The sequence below is a fragment of the Balaenoptera borealis genome, assembly GCF_965194805.1.
Source record: "Balaenoptera borealis genome assembly, chromosome: 10".
NCBI classification, from domain to species: domain Eukaryota; kingdom Metazoa; phylum Chordata; class Mammalia; order Artiodactyla; family Balaenopteridae; genus Balaenoptera; species Balaenoptera borealis.
In genome coordinates this window covers 98917646-98940349 of record NC_138874.1, presented here as the reverse complement: position 1 = coordinate 98940349, position 22704 = coordinate 98917646, and the positions used below count along the sequence as shown (strand labels likewise).

General features: G+C 41.7%; 1 long non-coding RNA gene across 1 annotated transcript; it reads right to left on the bottom strand.

The window, feature by feature from the left end:
- Nucleotides 1–5570: 5570 nt before the first annotated feature.
- Nucleotides 5571–20802, bottom strand: LOC309636204. The gene is made up of 2 exons (XR_014249300.1): nucleotides 15130–20802; nucleotides 5571–11050 (listed from the first exon to the last, which is right to left on the bottom strand). It is a non-coding gene; the product is annotated as an uncharacterized lncRNA (long non-coding RNA).
- Nucleotides 20803–22704: the final 1902 nt, after the last annotated feature.

Below are 22704 nucleotides of genomic sequence, written 5' to 3'. Positions count from 1 at the left end.
ACACTTTCAGTAGCAGAAATCTAGTAGATGGTCTATAGTTGTCATTCGATAGGTATTTTAAGTTGAATAAAAGAATGATTAAATGAACAACTTGGATGCAATGCTGCATTTGTTAACACTGGTGGAGGCAGCCATGCCCTTGCCACACCTGTCATGTAATAACTTACCCCTGAGGTCCCAGTGTGGTTACAGCAGACCCACCTGGTCACACCAGGAAGCTCATGGCTGGCTGGACATCCTTATCTTTGTTCTTCTCATTGCCAGAGCTATCCTGGTGATTCTCATCATCCCTGGTTAATACTGTTTATGAAAAATAGCAACTACCACAACCAACCTCCAAGAAATTGAATTCACACACATGAATTTTTTTTCTTCACAGATAAAAGTAAAATATATATTTTCAACATCAGAATTGATCCCCCCAAGGGACAATCCTTGCTGAGTGAAAGATGGTAAAGAAGTTAATGGTTTGCCAAACAGTAATTCTTATTTGCTCAGTTTCTGTACAGTCTTGTACAAACAAGTTCTATGGGGAAAGGTAAGGTCACGCTCTAAGAGATTATTCAAAACAAGACCCAGATCAAGGCAAAATACACCTAACTGTGCCTGTAAGCAAATTAAGCTTTCAGGAGATCTGAGTTCCCTTTTACATGTAGCTTAGCAACACACACTTTTTGAACACCTACTAAGTGCCAGATGCTTTGCAGGCCATGATTATTTCCTTTGCTTTAGGAGACAAATCCAAAAAAATATTGCTACAATTTATGTCAAAGAGTATTCTGCCTATGTTTTTTTTTTTTAATTTATTTATTATTTATTGTTATTTTTGGCTGCACCGGGTCTCAGTCGCGGCACGCGAACTTCTTAGTTGTGGCATGTGAACTCTTAGTTGCGGTATGCATGTGGAATCTTAGTTCCCGACCAGGGATCGAACTTGCGCCCCCTGCATTGGAAGCACGGAGTCCCAACCACTGGACCGCCGGGGAAGTCCCTCTGCCTATGTTTTTTTCTAGGAGTTTCATGGTTTCCAGTCTTACGTTTAGGTCTTTAATCCATTTTGAGTTTATTTTTGTGTAAGGTGTGAGAAAATGTTCTAATTTCATCCATTTACGTGTAGCTGTCCAGTTTTCTCAGCACCACTTACTGAACTTCTCAAGTGTTTTAGGAAGGCATATTTAGGTTTTGACCATGGAGTCACTAATTGATAGATTAATGTTGATTGTTGTGCCAATTAAAAGCATTCTGCTAAATGCTGTGTGATATCCTAGATTATATCTTGGAATAGGAAACTGTGAAATCTGAATAAAGTGTCGAGTTTAACAGTAATAGATATGTTAATAGTAATAGTAATGTGCCAAGGTTGGCTTCTTAGTTTTGGCAAATGTACCACAGTAATATAAGATGCTAATGTAAAAAAAAAATCTGGGTGAAGCATATATGGGAATTCTCTAGACTATCTTTGCAACTTTTCCATAAATATAAAATTATCCAAAAAATTTTAAGTTTATTTAAAAATATCTTGCACATTCATGAAGTCTGATTCTCCAAGAACTCCTAGTAGCAACAACAGAAACTGTTTATTGAACCCATACGCTGGTTGGCATATTACAAAATGTCTTACCCATGTGTTCACGAACTGTTATGAAGTAGGTGTGGTTAGTTATCTTCATTTTCTAGAAACTTGCCCAAAGACACACAGATACAAATTGATGGAGACAGGATGTAACAAGCTCTGTCTAATCCCAAAGCCTGGGCTCTCAGCAACTCCACCACTCCACTGTTTTACCTCAGTTTGAGTTTCTCTGGGTAAAAGAGAATTATCACTTATTCACATTGACACCCATCTTTCATTTGAGTTGGTGAAACATGAAGCCAATTATTTACACTGCATCTTTAAGTAAACCAGAGTATCACTTTGAAAGTAACCAAACTTAACACACGGTCAAGTTGTCCACCTTTCTGCTTTGTTAAATTGGGCTCTAATTTTTCTGGAGGAGGGGGCTGGGAGGAGAGGCTGAGAAACGCATCTATTCCAAGGAGCTTAGGATGCTTGCAGAGCTAAGTAACTGGCCCTTTCCCCTTGGCTCCTGTCTTCTTTTGCCCATCATATGCTCACCTTGGGATGCTGGGCTTGATGCCCAGGATTCGCCCAGCACTTTTTAGTCGGCCTTTGGCCATGGATTGTTTACTCAGAAATGGAAAAAAGTAGCATGCCATTGCATGATACATGGTCTAGGGTCAAGTATGCAGCTCTATATGCAGAGAGAGAGAGAGTAACTGGTTCCCTTAATACAGTTACTGGAGAGGCCCTAGAATGGTCTTTGTTCCCAAATATCACTCCCACAGGTCCAGCAAAGTGCCTGTGATCAACTAATTCATGTTAAATGCAGTGCACCATCTGTCATGGCACACATCCTTCTCACAGCCCCTCACGATTTTGCTTAGGTACACCCCTTCACACATTCCATGGGTCTGTGCATCCCAGCTGGAGTTTAGTCCGCTTTAGTCCATCATTCATTCATTTGTGAAGGGACAAAAATTATTACACAGCAGAATTCCCACCCTTTCCCCCGTCTTGACAGCCAAAGATGATTGTGTAATTGTGAATGGCTCTGCCCTTTGAGAAGGATTCTGTCACTGCCAGCTGAATGGTTCTTTGGGCTTTCTAGATACAGAATCAAAAAGGAAGGGGAAGAGTAGGAAGAGGCATATTAACCAGCAAGAAAGTTTTTGAAGAAGATTGCAGGGTGGGGGCAGTTTTAGGGAATGAAACACAAGAACAGTCTTTAAGGCCCATAAGAAAGAAGTGGGTCTTAAAGAGATATCGCTCTGTACTATTTTTCCGTTCTTGGTGTTCAGAATAATACAGATTTAGGACCAGTCTTTTTTATTTTGCTTTTTGGCTGCATTGGGTCTTCGTTGTTGTGCACGGGCTCGTTCCAGCTGCAGTGAGCAGGGGCCACTCTTCGTTGCGGTGTGCGGGCTTCTCATTGCGGTGGCTTCTCCTGTTGCAGAGTATGGGCTCTAGGCACGCAGGCCTCAGTAGTTGTGGTGCGTGGGCCCAGCAGTTGTGGCACGCGGGCTCCAGAGCACAGGCTCAGCAGTTGTGGCGCACAGGCTTAATTGCTCCGTGGCATGTGGAATCTTCCCGGACCTGTGTCCCCTGCATTGGCAGGCGGACTCCCAACCACTGCACCACCAGGGAAGACCCAGGACCAGTCTTAAATGGATTAAAGACTTGAATATAAGACCTGAAACCATAAAACTCTTAGAAGAAAACATAGGTGGTAAGTTCCTTGACATTGATCTTGGCAACGATTTTTTGGATTTGACACCAAAAGAAAAGGCAACAAAAGCAAAAATAAACAAGTGGGACTACTTTAAAAAGCTTCTGCACAATAAAGGAAACCATCAACAAAATGAAAAGGCAACTTATAGAATGGGAGGAAAAATATTTGCAAATCATATATCTGATAAGGGGTTAATTACAAAATACATAAAGTACTCATACAACTCAATAGCAAAAAAAAACTAATTAAAAAATGGGCAGAGGAACTAGACATTTTTCCAAAGAAGACACACAGGGACTTCCCTGGTGGTCCAGTGATTAAGACTCTGTGCTTCCAATGCAGGGGGCCCGGCTTCGATCCCTGGCCAGGGAACTGGATCCTGCATGCCGCAACTAAAGATCCTGCATGCCACACAAATGGCCAACAGGTACATGAAAAGATGCTCAACATCACTAATCATCAGGGAAATGCAAATCAAAACTACAAGGAGATATCACTTCACACCTGTCAGAACACCTGTCCTAAAAAGGCAAGAGATAACAAATATTGTTTCTCACCAATGCTTGTTATCTCTTGACAGAATCCTTCTCCAAGGGCAGAAGAGTTCACAATTACACAATCCTTTTTGTCTGTAAAGAGAGGGGAAAGGGTGGGAACTCTGCTGTGTAATAATTCTTGTCTCCTCACAAATGAATGAATGTTGGATTAAAGCAGGCCAAACTCCAGCTTATCTCCAAGGGTTCCCTTGGAGATAAGGGAACACTGTGCACTGTTGATAGGAATGTAAATTGGTGTAACCACTATGGAAAACAGTATGGAGGTTCCTCAAAAAATTAAAAACAGAACTACCATATGACCCAGCAATTCTACTTCTGGGTATATATCTGAAGGAAATGAAATCACTAGAAAAGATAGCTTCACGCCTATGTTCATTGCAACATTATTTACAACAGCCAAGACAAACAACCTAAGTGTCCATCGACAGATGAACGAATAAAGAAAACGTGGGATATATCTATTATGTATATAATAGATAATTATATATATTATTTGGCCATAAAAAAGGAAGGAAATCCTGCCATTTGTGACAACGTGGATGGACCGTTAGGGCATTATGCTGAGTGAGATAAGTCAAAGAGAGAAAGACAAAAACTGTATGATCTCACTTACATGTGGAATCTAAAAAAACTGAACTCAGAAACAGAACAGGGACTGCCCTGGTGGTGCAGTGGTTAAGAATCCACCTGCCAATGCAGGGAACACTGGTTTGAGCCCTGATCTGGGAAGATCTCACATGCTGTGGAGCAACTAAGCCCCTGCACCACAACTACTGATCCTGTGCTCTAGAGCCCACGAACCACAGCTACTGAGCCCGTGAGCCACAGCTACTGAAGCCCGCGTGCCTAGAGCCCATGCTCCGCAACAAAAAAAGCCACTTCAATGAGAAGCCCGTGCACCACAGCAAAGAGTAGCCCCCGCTCACCATAACTAGAGAAAGCCCACGCACAGCAATGAAGACCCAGTGCAGCCAAAAATAAATAAATTTATTAAAAAAAAAAAAAGAAACAGAACAGATTGGTGGTTGCCAGAGGCAGGGAGGGGCGGTGGGGGAAATGGGTGAAGGTGGTCAAAAGGTACAAATTTCCAATTAGAGGATAAATAAGCTCTGGGGATGCAGTGTACAGCATGGTGGTTATAGTTAACAATACTGTATTATTTATTTGAAAATTGCTAAGAGAGTAGATCTTAAAAATTCTCATCACAAGGAAAAAAATTGTAACTATGCTAGGTGACAGATGTTAGCTAAACTTATTGTGGTGATCATTTTGTAATATTTACATGTATCAAATAACTGGGTTGTACCTTAAACGAATACAATGTTGTATGTCAATTATATCTCAATATAACTGAAAAAAAAATCATTCTGGAAAAGCATAACTTTGGGGTAATTGGTCTCTGAAAATTGTTAGTGGTCCAAAGCTGGGAGAACTTAACTTGTGACTCAGCCTTGCCCAGAAGCAACAGCTTACCAAAAGACAGTGAACAAAAGAGATGGAAAAACCAAAAACATTAAGAGACTTGGCATCAAACGTCAGTGGCTGCTAACAGCACAGAAAGGAAAGAATTAGACATTAAGTCCCTTCTGATGAAAATAAACATTATGAAATAGTCTTTTAAAAAAATCAAACCTGAATCTAATCAAGGCTTCAGATGTAATTTTCAATTTTTTTATAAGATGTTCAACTTTATCAATAAACAGGAAAAAGCAAATAATGAAATACTATTTTTTAAAATTTATTTATTTATTTATTTATTTTTGGCTGCGTTGGGTCTTTGTTGCTGTGCGTGGGCTTTCTCTAGTTGCGGTGAGCGGGGGCTACTCTTCGTTGTGGTGCATGGGCTTCTCATTGCAGTGACTTCTCTTGTTGCAGAGCATGGGCTCTAGGTGCGTGGGCTTCAGTAGTTGTGGCACATGGGCTCAATAGTTGTGGCTTGTGGGCTCTAGAGTGCAGGCTCAGTAGCTGTGGCGCACTGGGTTAGTTGCTCTGTGGCATGTGGGATCTTCCCGGACCAGGGCTCTAACCCACGTCCCCTGCCTTGGCAGGCGGATTCTCAACCACTGCGCCACCAGGGAAAACCTGAAATACTATTTTACATCCACTGAACTGTAAAAAAAAATGGAAAAGTCTGTAGTCTTCAATTTTTAGGAAATCTAGGGGTTAGGAAGGAGTGCGAGGAATATGGTAACTATGTCACAGGGAGGCAATTAGCAAAATCCAGACTGAAGGAAAGAAAGACACTTCTTCAATAAATAAGTTGCAAGGGGGAACGGGGGAAGAGAAATGAAAGGAGATCCTACTGATTTTTTGAAAAGGCCATTGTAATGTGGATCTTATCTGTATCCTGATTCAAATAATCTGTTAAAAGAAAGTAGACATTCATGAGACCATTGGCATTGGAACACTTATTGGACATTTAATGATGTTGAGGGATTATTGTTAATTTTTTAGGGATGTTAGTAGTATTGCAGTTTTGTTTTAAAAAGAATCTTTATCTTTTAGAGATACATCCTGAAATACTTGGAGATGAAATGATATGGTTTCTGGTACTTGCTTCAAATAATACTGAGGAGAGGTGCAGGGAATGTACCGGGAAATTGGCCATGAGTTGATAATTGTTGAAGGTGATCATAAGGTTCATTATGCTGTCTTTCTACTTTAGTATATGTTTGAAATTCTCCTTAAAAAAAAATTCAACAAAACAGAAAGTGAAGAAACAGGAGAACATGATGTGTCAGTTCTGCCATCACTGTTTAAAAAAAAAATCTTATAATGTCTCACTTTTCAAGATGGCATAAATCACTTCTTAAAACTTATTTCAACAACACTTGTTCAATAACACTTATACCACTTTTATTTTTTCCCAGTGGAGTTGCAGAAGAGACCCACTCTCCATTTCTTCCCATTTACAGATAGGATTTGGGTGGGAAAAAAAAAGGAAAGAAATACTACTCTACACTGTTTTCCCTTTTAGGTGTTCAGAAAATGCAAGTAAAGGACCAGAGGGTTGATTTTTTTTTTTTTTTTAATTTTTTGGCCCCACGGCATGGCATGCGGGATGTGGGATCTTAGTTCCCTGACCAGGGATTGAACCCGTGCAGTTGAAGCGTGGAGTCCTAACCACTGGCTGGCCAGGGAATTCCTGAATTTTCTTTTTATTTGTCAAGACAGTATTTCTTTGGCAAGGACTCTACCTCCCCTGGACCACCGAGCATCCAACTTTAGCAACAATGCATGTACTTACCACCAACCTCTTCCTCTCGCCACCAGCCACCCCTCTCCTCCTGCCAGCTCTGCTTTTTTGCCCACAACACTCTACTGAGCTCTGCCTGAATCTTCTAACTGATCTTCTAACCGCTAAAGTCAATGCATACTTTCAGCTTTTACTTAATGTCACCTCTCTGCAGCATTTGTCTGCTGCCAACTCTCGATAGCTGTCCCACATACTGACAATCCTCAGGTTCAAGGCTCCAGGTGCTTTCTATTCATTATTTATTTAATCCTCCCAACTTTAGGAAGGAGGTTTTATTTCCCACCTCACCCTTATTTAGTTTTGCTAAATAAGTAAACTGGCTCAGAGAAATTAGTAACTTATCTAAGTTCTTAGACCTAGAAAGTGACAGAAGTAAGGCTTAAGCTTAGAACTAGTTGATTCTGAAATGTTTACTATTATTATTTAATAGTTTAATAAACTATTACTATAAAAACATTTAATTATAAAATGTTATAATACAATAATTATTATATTAGTATTATATATATTACATATTTATTATTATCATGCCAGTGGCTTCAGCTTTCAGATTTCATGGACTAGAAAAAAATTTTCAACTTTTTTGGGTCTCTAATGTGAGGCTGCTGTGTGTGTGTGTGTGTGTGTGTTTGTATGCGTGTATAGTCGTTAGGACATTTAAAATATATTCAATGACAATATATTATCACTATCATTTAATTAAAAAAAGATTTCCCAAATGTATTGATATGGAAATATCTTTACAATCTGTTATTAAGTGAAAAAAGCAAGATGCAGGATGCTGCCTGCTGTATTAAAAATGAGTTTCTATAAACATATCTGCTTGTATATGCATAGAGCATATCTTGAAGAATAAGAAATCAGTAACAGTGGCTGCTTCTGGGTTTGGGAACTAGAACTCTGGGGTAGGAGGGAGGTGGCCTACATAATCAATATTGGAGGTTTTCTCACATTTTGAATTTTGTGCTAGGGGCCTCATGTATTAGCTACTCCAAAAATAAGTAAGTAAACGCAAAATAAATCTCTAAAAGAAAAGATATTGCTATGGTCTGAATGTTTGTGTCTCCCCAAAATTTGTTTGTTGAAATCCTAACCCCCAAAGGTGATTACAAGGTGTGGCCTTTGGGAGGTGCTTAGGTCATGAGAGTAGAACCCTCATGAATGGGACTAGGGCTTTATAAAAGAGATTCCCTTGAGATCCCTAGCTCCTTTCACCATGTGAGGACATAGCGAGAAGATGCAGGCTATGCATCAGGAAGGGAGCTCTTACCTGAAACCAACCATGCTGGCACCTTGATCTTGGACTTGCCAGCCTCCAGAACTGTGAACAATACATTTCTGTTGTTTATAAGCTACACGGTCTGTAGTATTTTATTATAGCAGCCCAAACAGACTAAGACAGGTATTTTAACATTTCCAGAAATATATGGCTAACACAATCACAAAATACTTCGAATAAATTTAACTTTACCCTCATTTTTCTCTTTTTGACATGGCTTGGTGAAAACTTGGTTAGGGTCTGACAGTAGCCTTCTAGCTGACCCTCTAGTTCTCACTGATCACTCCCCGGGAATGTATAGATGTGATGTCCTTAAGTCTGCCTGACCCACAAGTGAAGGCATCTCTTTTGGTTGTCCCTTCTAGGCACCCAAAATTCAAAACAATTTTCCCAGCATTAGAACGTAAATAGGGGAGTTAGGCTTCACTGAAGTCAGTGGTCTGAGATTAGGAACCTGGATTTGAGCAGTTCTCATCCTGATGCAAATTCTTGAACTTGACCACACTTCAGAATCAACTGGAAAGTTTGTTAGACTAGCATCCTCTTACAGACTGTGTCTCAAGGTAGGGCTGGAAATCTGAATTTTAAACAAGCATCCTGGGGATTCTGATGCACCACTATTTGAGAAGCACGAATAGCTCAGACTGTGTATCCTCATGGACTGAGGATGATGACTGAGTTTTAGTACTAATTCAAGCTTTTCCTAAAAAAAAAAAAAAAGAAAGAAAAAGAAAAAGAAAACAACAACAGAAAGTGGAGGTCCTGGGATCAGTGACAGTCAAAAGCCAAACAGAACAGTTCCCCTCCCCCTCTACGCCAGAGGTCAAACAGGATGTGTCTCAGATGGAGTCCACTGATGCAAACAGGATCTGGAGAGAAATAGCAATTTTTCCTTTTCATTCTGAACCTCCATCCGACCAGTTCCGGAAACAGTCCTGATTAGAGCATAATTGATTTGGATTCGGTGAGCAGAGCAGGCAGGCCTGCACACGGCCTTCCCGCACAGCACAAGCTGTGCAGGATCATCTGACTCTTTACTGCATTAAAAACAATGTGATATGACATGTGCTGGTTTTCTAACAACATTTGCAACCTAAGTAAGATCATATAGTCAATGACTGTGCCAACCGTACTTTAGAGAAACAGCAGGGCATTTCTACCCAGCCCCCAACAACAGCAAACAGACTCGAGGCATTGCAGTTGCATGAATACTAACTCTGGTCACACAGGATTTGGGGTCTTTTGCTGGTCAGGAAATGAACATGTATTACTTTCAAAGTTGAATCCGTTATTCCAGTTTAAACAAGGATTCTAAAGAGTTTGCCTTTTTGTTTTTTTCCATAACACACATCATAGAGTGACTATAATTCAAATTTATCGGAGATTGAAAAGACAAACCAAATAAACAAAAAAACCCCCATCGTACCAGAAGCCTGGGAGGAAACAAGTTGAGTCAGAGAAGAATTCCAGCAGGGACTTTTTGGTCAGTGTGTTAGACTTCTTACTTTCAAGCAGTTGTTTCCTCTTTTTGCCCCAGTCTGTGTCAAGATCCCACTGCATGGCAAACAGGACACCAGCCAACCAAGGAATAACTGCTAGTCTGAAGCATCTCTTAGGTCCACACCATAAATCCTACTGTCTGAATTTACTGTTCCCCAAAATTAAGTCTACACAATCCAATTATCCCAGAAAGTGAGAATACAAACAGTGCTATAAACACTTTATCAGTGAATTTACAGGAAAGCATAGGCATTCTGTCATGAAATATTCTGATATACAAGAGGTTTAATCCATAGCTCCAAATGGCTTAACTTTGCCAGTGTGCCATTTCATTTTGTTTTATGTATACCTGAAACCAATGTCCCTTATGATGAATAAATTAAAAACAACCCAGACATATATTCTATTAGATCCTTGTTTGTATCTTTTTCTATGATACAAAATAAATATGTCTGTGATAACTTTAATTTAAACCTTTGTATTATGGAAAATTTCAAGGATCATATATAAAGGTAGAGAGACTCATATAACGCTCCCTAAGTTTATGGCCAATGCCCAGCCTCCACCCCTAGCTTATTTTGAAGCAAATCCACATCATATCATTCATCTATAAATGTTCAGTATGTAGTTCTAAAAGATAAAGATTCTTTTAAAAACATAAACGCAATGCCATTATCATACTATAAAAATTAACGTTCTCTCTTTAATATCAACCAGTATCCAGTCATCTATTGATTTTTAAGCAGAAATCTTACAGAAAGTCATGCTGATGAAAAATCTAACAATTCCTGCGCTGCTACTGGAACTGTGTGATTGCCCTCACCCCCAATGCCCCAAGGCAAGGCTGCTTAAGAATCAGATGCACAAAAGTTCTTTCAAGGACTTGAGGCTGAATTCATGTGTCCAAACGTCGCCGGCTGCGGAGACCGGGTTGGATTCTCCAGCACTGTTGACTTTGGTCTGGATGTTTATCCATTCATTTTTCAGACCTCCAGTCGCTTGTTTATCTTGGCCATCCCTTTCCAGCCCAAGACTTCCCACACTCTGCCATCTGGCACCCTCTCTGGTTTCGTTCCCACAGCCCCAGCTCTGAGTAGAAACCTCAGCGGAAGCCCAGATCTTGCAAAGGTCCCGAGTGCTGGGCCCGTGCTTTGGTACCCTAGTTTTCCTGTTGAAAAGAAGGGGGCAAAAAGATATTTTGGAGAGGATTCCCAAGGTTCATTACCAAAAGACTATCAGTTGATAGATTTATAGTCATTGAATATCTCAGTGCCTTGGTGAATATTATCTCATTGTGATAAGCTTAGAAATCAAGTGTAGAACTGTACCTGGTGGTTCCTCTTTAAAAAAAAATCCACCATATAACGGAATATTCAACTTGCATCTTTAGACCTATAAACTGCGCTAGTCAAGATAGCAAATTTTTTAGCTATGAGGACTTCAGGTTTAACAGAGCACTTTAGATGGTAAAGAAAATTTTTAATCAATCCCATGCAAACTGAAGCAGCAGGGTTGCTGATTTCTGGCTAACAAGTCTATTCAACATTTCCTAAAATTGCTTCCCACTTTCCTGCTGTCTTGGGAATCACCCCTGACTTGTCAAACTTACCTGTCCTCGAGGGTTCTATTGATTACTCAGGCCAAAGAGCTTCCCTCCTCACTTCCAACAAGAGTGACACCATCTCCATCACCAGGATGTCTTTGACAGTTTCTGAGAACTTACTATGTGCTGGGCACTGTTCTTCATCCTTAGTGTATTATCTCACTTATCTTTAGTGTATTATCTCCATTAAACAGCTCCAGGAGAAAAACACATCACTTTATAGATGAGGGGAATAAGGAAAGAGTAGGTAAACAGCCAAGGGCACAGGGACAGTAAATGACAGAGCTGGGTCACATGGCTTAGAGGACCTCCCCTCAATCTTTAAGCTATATTGCCTTTAAAAAAAGATCATATCCTACCCTGTGTATCAACAACATGTGTATGTATACGTACCCTCTCCTTAACATAGGCTATATAAAATTAATTAGTGCAGTATCTAGCAAATACAGGTGGTTGATTCTCTATAAATGTTAGCTATTATTATTGTTGTTGTTACCAGCAATTATTTTTGCCTGATGCAGAATAGTCTCACTTCCATGCTGAGTGCAGTGGTAGATGCAGAAGTGTCATAGTCTGGCCTTATTGTTGCCAGATGTAGCAGATAAAAATACGGGATGCAATACATGGGGCACACTTATACTGGGAAGGTATTTGTTGCTTCTTGGAAATTCAAATTTAACTGGCATCCTGTATTTAATCTGGCAGCCTTAGTTGAGGGACTTAACATCAGTCAAAGAGGTGACCACAGCACTATGGAGGAGGAGGAGGAGGAGGAGAAGGAGGAGGAGGAGGAGGAGGAGAAGGAGGAGGAGGGGGGAGGGGGAGTGTTCCCTGCTCAACCATATGATGCTTATTAGAAGTGTTGCAGGAGTCCTGAGAAGGGAGGGCAGATTGGGTGTAGATTGGGTGTTGGGCAACCAGAGAGGGCCTCACAGAGGAGGTGGGGTTCCCAAAGCAGGCAGAATGGGCATTTTAAAGGCTTATAGGCCAAAGAAAGGATTAAGCAGCAATAGACCAAGTGCCTTCTAAAATGTGCTTATTATGGAAATAAGTTCACAGAACAGAGCTGAAAGAAAGGGAGATGTCCCTTTACGTTGTTTTTGAAAGTGCACAAGATGGTAAGTTGTCCATGACATTGATCCAGATGTGTTCAAACAGCACGGTTCCTGCAAGGCCAGAGGTGTCCACATTCCTGGTCTCTTGTTAGGAGAAGTGGAATAAGCACAGCTCTAACCTCTGAGGCCCACTAGGCCCCAGAATAAAGGAGTTCAGATGCGCTGAAGAGTAGGAGCAGTCTGTCCTTTGTTGGGGGTGAGGGGGTAGGGGAGAGCATAACTGCTATCGTGGAAAGATGCTCCCTCACAGGCAAAGGTGCTGCCTTAACCCTCTCCTGTGGAGAGTGAGGACCTTCTGCTTAAAGATCCCATGATGCATTGCATAGGGCAGAGCATTTATTCAGTGCCTGTGGAATACAAGGCATAATTCAATTCTCATAAGAATCCTATTGTCTATTGTAATCCTCACTTTATAGAAGAAGAAACAGAGGTTCAGAGAGCTCAGATATTTCACTGCACATCACTCAGCTAGCAAGTGGCAGAGCCAGGTTGCAGATTTAAGTCTGCCAGATTTCCAGTCCTGTTCCCTTTCTCCTCCACCATCCGCATGTGAGTCAGTTCTCTGCCAGTCATTTTTAAGGAAACACTCCTGTCGTCTGTCGTCCTCCACGTATGTGACAATGACTATGTTCTCACTCCTGGTGAATGTCGTCTTTGACTCAGATTGGTAACTGGATTACTCCTGGGTACTCAAGACTTCCTTTTTGACAGTGGGGCACGTCCGTGAGTCTTCACTCCCATCCTTGTGCCTTTGGGAGGGCAAATTCTTCCATGGTGCTTTCATCTGGATCCCTCAGGCATCTTTTTCTAGAGTCCTGGGGGGTCCTCGGCACCACGGAAGCCCCCTAAGAGGCCTCCGTCTGGTTTAGTGACTCCGAAGACCCCACCTGCCCCCAGATCCTCTGTATATGGTGCCTCCACCAAAGGAAGAAGAGGAATAAAAATGCATCTAATTAAAGTAACTTTCCAGGTGAAGGGAACAAAATCCAGGCTGATTACAGGCCAAGGGCAGGCTAGCTGCTTTTGCAGATGTCTAGAAAGAGCCCAATTATGACAAGGAGTAGAGGGAAAGACACTTCCAACCATAAAGAGCCAAATGTTGAAGTTGAAGGGCTATGAAAACAATCTATTTAATTTATTGGAACATGTTTTTCTAGCAGCTTTGGGTTAGAGCTGTGATTGCCTCCTGCAGGGATTTGTGACCTCATCCTTTCTTTCCCCCCACCCCACCCCGAACTGTAACTATAGGGTTTTCCCGTTATAACCTGACATATGGTTTGCAGCAGGAAGTGCGAAATCCCAGTTATGAGTAGAGGCTCAGGTTTCAGACTCAAGAGAGACTCAGGTGAGCTACAAGGAATGGCCTTTGTTTCCTATGAAAACAGAGTTGAAAAGAGAGCGTTTCGTGACCCCTTGGTTTGGAATGAGGTAATTAATTCTCCAGAAACTCCCTCTAGTTTCCTGGGCAACAAAATCAATGTGTTGTTGATAGAAAAACTGGGAACAATAAATTGGTTTACATTACAGATTTTCTTCTTTTTCTAAAATAGGGATTTCTTGCCCAACAACCGAAAATATAAAACAAAACAAAAAGCAAACAAAAATTTCAAACCACACACACAGCATATAAACACACACGGCATACACACACACACACACACACACACGCGCGCGCGTGCGCGCACATAAACTTAACTCTTCCTCACACCCTGTGACTCAGCCTCACTCTTAAAAAAATTTAAGTTTAGTGCTGTGTGAATATTACTATGCTCGAGAAGATAGGGAAAGAGAAAGGGATCCAATCCCATGCATAACTGTACACAGAACAAGAACATTTTGGGGTAATCTTCAGGCCGAAGACTCACACTCTGAGTGGGGTGATGGCAGGGTCAGCATATCAGAATTCCTGGGAGGTGTCAGAGGGAGGGAACTGGTATGAGATTTGTCAAAAAGTGTTGAGGATTAAAAAAATAAAAAAGACTGAGAAACTGGCTTAGACGGTCTTGGCTTTTATTTTTTCCCATTTCAAAACCAAGTAAGTAAAGTTTTGCTTTTTAATGGCCAATTTAAGAACTAGGTAAGTGGTGTGGTCTTCCTGGAAATCCTATTCACAGCACTTTCTGAACTCTTGGTTGAAATCAAAGTGTATTTTTCCCCTACCCCCTCCCTGGGGCAGCAGGAGCTTCTCACTGTATGGCCTGAGCACACAGACGCCAGAACCAAACTGTTTGGACTCTACCCTGGCTCTCTCACCTTCTGTATCTCATCACATTTAAGATGACATTGACTGTAAAACAATCATTATTTTAAGCCTCACTAAGAAAAAGAGCTGCCAACCAAATTATGACACAATGCTAATATGCCATCAATTGCAGGAAATATCCTAATTTCAGTGATGTTAAAATATGACAAAAATTTGTCTTAGAATTGATGAACAATGGCACTTGTTTAGGAAATTTAATCTTTCTAACTTAACCTCTCTCTGTTTCACCTTCCCACTTAAAAGATAAAAATAATAATGGTACCTACCTCATAGGGTTGTTGTGAGGATTCAGTGAGTTGGTTCACTTAAAATGCTCAGACCATTCCTTGACACATAATAAGCGCTGAAGCTGCTATTATTATATTCAGTATACACCACTCTAATTGACAGATACTTGCTCAAACGCAGGGTGGAGGTTCTCGTGGTCATCATTTCTGCTAGGGGGAAAAAACAGCATGGTAACACCCACACACTGCAAATTGTGATTTTAGAGAAATGAAAGCAGGCCAAATTAGAAGAACGGTAACAGATTGTTTCTCTCTGCCTTCGTCTCCGGGTGATTTCTTCAAGTACACCCTGGTTCCCATAGAAAAGTACTTGGCTTGTCTGGTAATTGTTCTGTTGTGGGGAGAGTTTTTGTATTCATGATGCTCTTGTGGATTATTTTTGCCAAATTTTTGTTGCTCTAAGCACTTCCTGGAGGCACCCCAGTCACAGGAGGGTTCTGAACTCAGAGGGATGCCAGGCAGGGTTTGGTGCAAACTATCCATGCTCTGCGTGGGCCAGATGGTTCCACACAGCAAGCACTGTCATTTCATTGACAGAAGTCAGAAATAAGCTGAGTTTTCCACGATAGCCCTAATAAATGGAAAAGTGAACAACCCTATCTTGATAAGCAGGCCCATGTTGAGACAACTCATTTTTGCAAATAGATGAACATGAGTGCAAATGAGAATTCCCAAAGTAAATACTGCTTAGATGCAGTTGACTCAAAATTAAAACCCGTAAGGGCAAGGCTCCAAGTCCACATATGTTTTCCAGACTCTTGGAAACTCTTGCATTTTGTTGTTGTCCTTAGCCTTCTGCTATCCCTAACTTCCTCCTCAAGTTATTGAAGAAATAGATATTTGGAAGAATAGAATGTGATCTAGCTGGCACTAATTTAAAGGCACATGTCTGTTTTTATACCCAACCAAGTTTGATCAAAAAAAGAAACTGTGTGGGAGTTGGCACTAGGGCTTAGGGTGCCTAGCTCCAGAGTTTGAGAAAAAGCAGTGACTGGGCTTTAGGAGACATAAATCCTAGACTCCCTTTTTGGCCCCAGGGTCACTCTTCACCATTCTCTGCTTCTTAGATTCCTCATCTATAGAGTCTCTCCTAGCCCTGAATCTTTATGATGTAAGGAACTTGTTTCTGCTGGGTACCTTTAAACAACACATGACAGTTAATTTTGTGTCCAGGTGTTTGGTCAACACTAGTCTAGATATTGCTGTGAAGGTACTTTGCAGTCATGGTTAACATTTACAGTCAGTTGATTTTAAGTAAAGCAGATTACTCTTCATAATGTGGGTGGGCCTCATCTAATCAGCTGAAGATCTTAAGAGCAAAGACTGAGATTTCTTGTGATATAAGAAGGAATTCTGCCTCAAGACTATAATATAGAAATCTTGCCTGAATTGAAATCCTATTGGCCCCGCATATTTAGTATTCAAGCCTGCAACACCAGCTCTTACTTGGATTTCCAGCTAGCTGGCTTCCCTATGGATTTCAGAGTTGCCAGCCTCTACAAATGCATGAGTCAATTTCTGAAAATAAATCTTTCTCCTCTTTCTCTAGATAAATATATTTCCTACTGGACCATTTGCCCTGACTCACCTTGCACTTGACCTCCCTATGTGACCTTCTCAGTTTCTGGCTTATTTTTCTGCACATGAACTTGCTTCACTTCTCACCTCTACATTTCTAGTTCCAACCTTGTGTTTTTCTCCTAGATGACCAAGGTTTAAACTTTCTTTTTGGCCCAGCTACTGTTTATTTCCTTGAATAAAACTTCCTCTGATCTGCCTCCAACTCTGAGACCTTACTGAGTGACCCCAAGAGACCTGAACAGGTATGACTGAACTCAGCTAGGTACACGCACAACTGTCCACATGCTCACAGCCTCCAGGGCTCCTGCCTTTTTGTGCTTCAGCGGCTTATGGCGTTCTTGCCCTACATACTTCTGCTCAGAAACCACATTCTTTACACAATGTCCCCATACTTTTACAAAGGGTTAAAAAGCAGCTGGACTCATTTCCATCTCCTGGGTATTGTATTTCTTGTTCATGTCGCAGGATATATGTGGTTATAGAAGGACATATTTATTAATTAAAAGGGAGTATGTATAGTCAGTTTTTGCTTATTCACAAGGGAGATTTTTAAGTATAGTTGTATGCCTGTGTGTAAAGTTATTTGACAGCAAATGTTTGCAAAGCTCCTGGAGATCCACAAAGGGCAGTTGCTTGGCCAATGCCAAGAATTATTAGAAACACAGGCTTTGCTATTGTTGACTCTACTCTAGAAGACTCTTATTATACAAGTGTTTGCCTTCATAAGGGGCACCTCACAGGAAGTCTAGGGCATATTCTCTTTTTTTTTTTTGTAACATCTTTATTGGAGTATAATTGCTTTACAATGGTGTGTTAGTTTCTGTTGTTTAACAAAGTGAATCAGCTATACATACACTAGGGCATATTCTGACTTCAATGCATTGCCTGTCGGAATCTAAAGGGTCCTACATATGGCCTCTCAGTCTGCTGTGTCTAGAAGACATTATACATTTTGTTCTCCCTTGTGCTGCAGTGGAATCAGGCCGAGTTTGCGTTATATAACACCGCCGTCTCACTCTGTAATGAGTAACTTCTGAGGAGGAGGCGGCAGGGGGAACAAAGCCACCTGCCCTTTGCCAACCCTTCCATGCTCTGCCAGTACACCTGCAGAGAACTCCAAGGGCTTGGCCTGGAAGAGAGGCCGCTTATTATGTTTCATTGTGTAGATGACACAGGGCCTTTCCAGGACAAGCCAGATGGAAAAAAATCTCTGCTTTGTTTCTTGGCCAGGTTTTACGCAAGGTCTCCTAGGGCTGAGGGATCGTTAAGCAGCTGCCTCGCTGAACCCTTGCCTTTCACTTCACCTGCTTTGAGAAATTTGATCGACTCAGAGAGAGACATGAAATATTCAAAGGAAGCTCCCAGCGACCAGTGTCTCAACAGCTTGCAGTGTTTAAATTGGGGACGTGTCACATGTTGGTTACACCTCAGTAGCATTTGTCCACAGTTCAGGTCTGACGCATCGGTGTGCTAAGTCAGACTGAAGTTTCATCACTGTTCTTAGTTATAAGGTAAGCATCACTCTCTCCCCCATGGTCTGCCACTCTAGGGTGGGAGAGGTTATCAGATAGGGCCCTTTCTGTTGAGATAGAGACCCAATTCAAACTGGTTTAAATGAAACAGGAAATGTATTAGATCAAGTAACTAAAAAGCCCAAGGCTAAACTGGCTTCTGGGATGGCTGGCTTCACGGCTCGAATGAGGTCAGCAGGACTTGGTTTCTCTCCATCTCTAGGCTCTGCCTTCTGTTTGACTGGCTTCATTTTCAGCAGTCATGTGGTGGGCCCCAGCAGTTCCAGACTCCCCCTTGTGGTAGGAAGGTGGCTGCAATAGTTCTAGCCTCCACAGGATAAATCAGGGGTCAGCAAAACATTTCTGTAAAGGTGACGGATGCAGAATATTTTAGGCATTGTGGGCCACACAGTTTCTGTTGCAGCTTCCAGCTCTTCTTTTAAAGTGCAAAAGCAGCCATAGATAATACATAAGTGAATGAGTATGGCTGTGTTCCAATAAAACTTTATTTAAAAAACATGCAGTGGGCTGGATTTGGTCTGTGGGCTATAGTTTGCAGATCCCTGGAACTAGAGAGTTGCTATTGGAAAAATAGCTGCCCAGCCAGGGGCTAATCTCCCAGCTTCCCTTATAATTGGGTGTGGCCACATGACTGAGTTCTAGCCAACACAACCCAAGTGGAAGTTATGTGGACCACTTCCGGGTCAAGTCTTTTAATAAGCCGCAATGCCCCTTCACACTCTCTTTACCCTCTTGTTACCGATCCTAGTCCTCGGACTCTTTAATCAACAGAAATTGATGAGCCCAAATGAGAATTTCAGGCAAGGTTTTAATGGGGTTCATGCTACAGCACAAGGGAGCGAAAGCAAGAAACAGGTACCCTTGCCCGCTTCCCGAGAGGAGGTGCTTGGGTCCTTAAATGGGATAACAACAAGGGTGAATCCATGGGTTAGGCACGAGGTGTAGCTCAGGTGGTCTGTCCACCCTCTTGGTGGTGCTGTGTGCAGGGATCACACGAAGCACCCTGCTTTTTCTCCCGGCACCTCAGAAATGGCAGTTTGTCTGTGGCCTTTTTGTATCTTATTGCTCATAATGGCCCCAACTGCGCATGCATGCAGTATTTTTAGTCTCTTATAGTTTCTTTGTATCCTATTGCTCAGGGAGAGGTTTGTTCAGGTGCAAAGCACTCCAGTAGAGGATCCCAGGTCCCAGCCTGTCTCACTCTGAGACTGGACACAGACGATGAGGAAGTTCTAGGAGTGGCAGAGCCACAGGATAAAGGAATCTGATTCCTGAATCACCGTGTGGAGGGGAGTCACTCAATTGACCAGGAACAACTGCCTCAGACTACAAGGAGAGTGGGAAATAAATTTCTATGTTGCTCAAATCATTATATACTTCATGTCTATTTTTAACAGCAGTTTACCTACCTTAAGTAATACAGAAATTGGTGTTAGAAAGGGAGTGCTAAGTAAGAAACACCTACATTATGTGGCATTCATTTAGCAGTTGTGCAATGAGAGACAAGAAAATAGAGTGGGCTGCAAAAATGGTGACCCAGGTCATGCAGTGGCAGAATATTTGTTCAGCTGTTGCCAGCAGTCATTTGGAATGCAGACCAAGATGAACCTGTAGCTCTAGGGGAAGCCATTAAAAAGAGACAGAATGTTAGTGTGTGTTAGAGTTGAGTTCCTTGCTACTTATAACAAGTTACTACTAGAAAAATATGAGCCCTGGCAATAATTGGCCAGTTTATAAGCAGAAATAGAAGGGACTGAAGAAAGCCTCTGAATTTGAAAAACCTGATTCTGGGTCTCAAACAGTAAGAAATAAGACCAGAAGAAAAAAATTAAAACCCCAGACTTGGAAAGGACAAAAGCCTATTAAGAATTCTCAGTTAAATATAGCAGTTCAACCCCTGCAGCAAAGATCAGATTAAGGGTGTAGCCTTTCCACTTGGGTCTATTGTTCAGCTGGCCTCAAGGTAGCTGCCATTAAGTTGTGAGAAAGCTACAGAGACTCAGAACTACATCCAGGAAAGAATTTTGGGTGTGGTTATTGGCATTTGGAATTTACTAGAAGCAAATAAATGAGAAGCTTACCAAATTTTTTGAGGGGATTGTATTACTACTGGAGTCACAAACCTGGGTGAAATAATCTTAAACTGGTCAAGCCTTACCCTTTGGTCCTAAATTTGCATGAGTAGAAAGTAGACTATGAAGGCTGTGGAATCTTCAAGGAGGGCATGTCAGAAATGGCCAAAAAGAATAGTGGGCAGGGCTTCCCTGGTGGCGCAGTGGTTGAGAATCTGCCTGGCAATGCAGGGGACACAGGTTCAAGCCCTGGTCTGGGAAGATCCCACATGCCGCGGAGCAACTAGGCCCGTGAGCCACAACTACTGAGCCTGCGTGTCTGGAGCCTGTGCTCCGCAACAAGAGAGGCTGCGACAGTGAGAGGCCCGCGCACCGCGATGAAGAGTGGCCCCCGCTTGCCACAACTAGAGAAAGCCCTCGCACAGAAACGAAGACCCAACACAGCCAAAAATAAATAAATAAATAAATAAATATATTAATTTTAAAAAAATTATAATAATGGGCAAGGAAGGATATCAGGAGGGTGGAGTAAAGGGGCCTAGAGAAAAGTAGACAGTGAATTCCTCCCAAAGAGCCGATTAAAGGACTAAGCAGGGAACTTACCCTTTCTTACCAGGCAGAATGTCTTCGTACTGTCCACCTAGCAGGGCTCCATCATGCTATTAACCCAGGACTCTGTTTTTCCCTTTCTTCCTTTTTCTGAACTGGAGTCTTATTGCGGTTATCAAGTCCTATTCCATCATGTTATAGTGGATGTGTGTTAGAGGCCAGGTAACTGGTCTTTTAGTTAATAAATCACTGGACTGTGAGGAGCCACATACAGACCTGAATGAGAAAACATTGCATCCTCAAGAATCCCAGACTCTGAGGTGAATGGAGTGACTAAATGGAGCTTTAGGTCGTCTTCCTTGAGAAGGACATGAGTGCAGGCTCTTTATGTGGGAAGAAGGGTGCAGATGGTCAGTTAGTGTCTGGAAGGGTGGACCATGATAGATTGAAGCTATTTACTAAAAATCTATTTCTTCTTCTTGAATGCATAGCTAGACCACACTTCCAGGGTTACATATGCAGTAGAACACAAGTACATGAGTGAGTTCTAGCCAAAAGAATGTGAGTGAAAGTAACATAAGCCATTTCCAGGCCAAGAAGGTCATATGTCACATCCTTGCTTCATTCCCTTTCTGTTGGCTGGATATAGATAATAATGAGATCTTAGACCCTGGAGAATAGTGCAGCCACAAGCTAGAAGGAGCCTGGGTTTCTGAATCAGCACATGGAAAAGAGCTGTCTTCAGATTGTTGAGTAAGCAAAAAATAAACTCCTACTGTTTTTGAGCATTTATGAAATTTTGTCACCCCAGCTTAGCCTACTTAATTAATACAAGAAACAAAATAGTCTCTGTGTCTGCTTAACCCTTTCTCTCTCTGAGGACTGGCTTTCGTTGCTCCTCTGTATGTAACTCAGATGTTAGCTGGAGCTTCCCTTCTCCTTGAGTTCTAGGTGAAACTGGAATGAACTCTCAATTCCTTGTCCTGTGGTTATCCAAAGACTTTTCTAAGATATCTCTGAATTCCCAGAGGAGCTTCTGTTCTTATGGATTTCTTTCCCTTTTGAGTTCCCCAGTTCTCTCTTCTGTTCAATAGTGACCAGACAAGAAACTCAACCCCTTTCTGATTTATACACACACCTACACATCACACACACCTCTTATTCACACAAATTCTTTATGAGCATGAGAGGCTGTACAGAGAAATTGGTGAGGAAGAAATGGAGGAAGAGCTTACAACCACAAGCTGTAAAACTTCAATGAAACAGTAGGTGTCACCATTCTTAAACCACCCACCCCTGGTGAGTTTCACTAGCCCTTCACTTCACCTTATCTCCTTAGTTTTTACTCTTTTCCCTTCCTCTTTCTCTTTCCCCTTTAGTTACACCAAGAACCAGACAAAAGCTCTTGGATACAGTGGACAGTTTAACAATTTGTCACCCTGGGAAGACTGATAATTGGATGACTTTTCAAATCCATCTTTGGAGGGGAGGCAATGCCTTGCATGGGGTGCATGGGGGGAGAACAAAAGAGGAACATCATACTCAGCCTCTGCTTTGTCTTCCTGAGCAATTCCACTCTGGCCCCAAACATGCACAGCTCACTGAGTAAAATAAAAGTATTGTGTTTAGCTTGACCCACTATCCTAAAAAGTTGTTTTAAAACCAATTCTCTGTTTTTATACAATCATGTTCCTGGTGGCTCATCCCAACCTATGTGGCTTATCAGAGTATCTGTTACAAACTTACACTTTTGTAACTGAGAGAAGTTTTGGGAACTTCAAATTTCCCATTTCCTTCACATTTCCAGTGGCATTTTTATA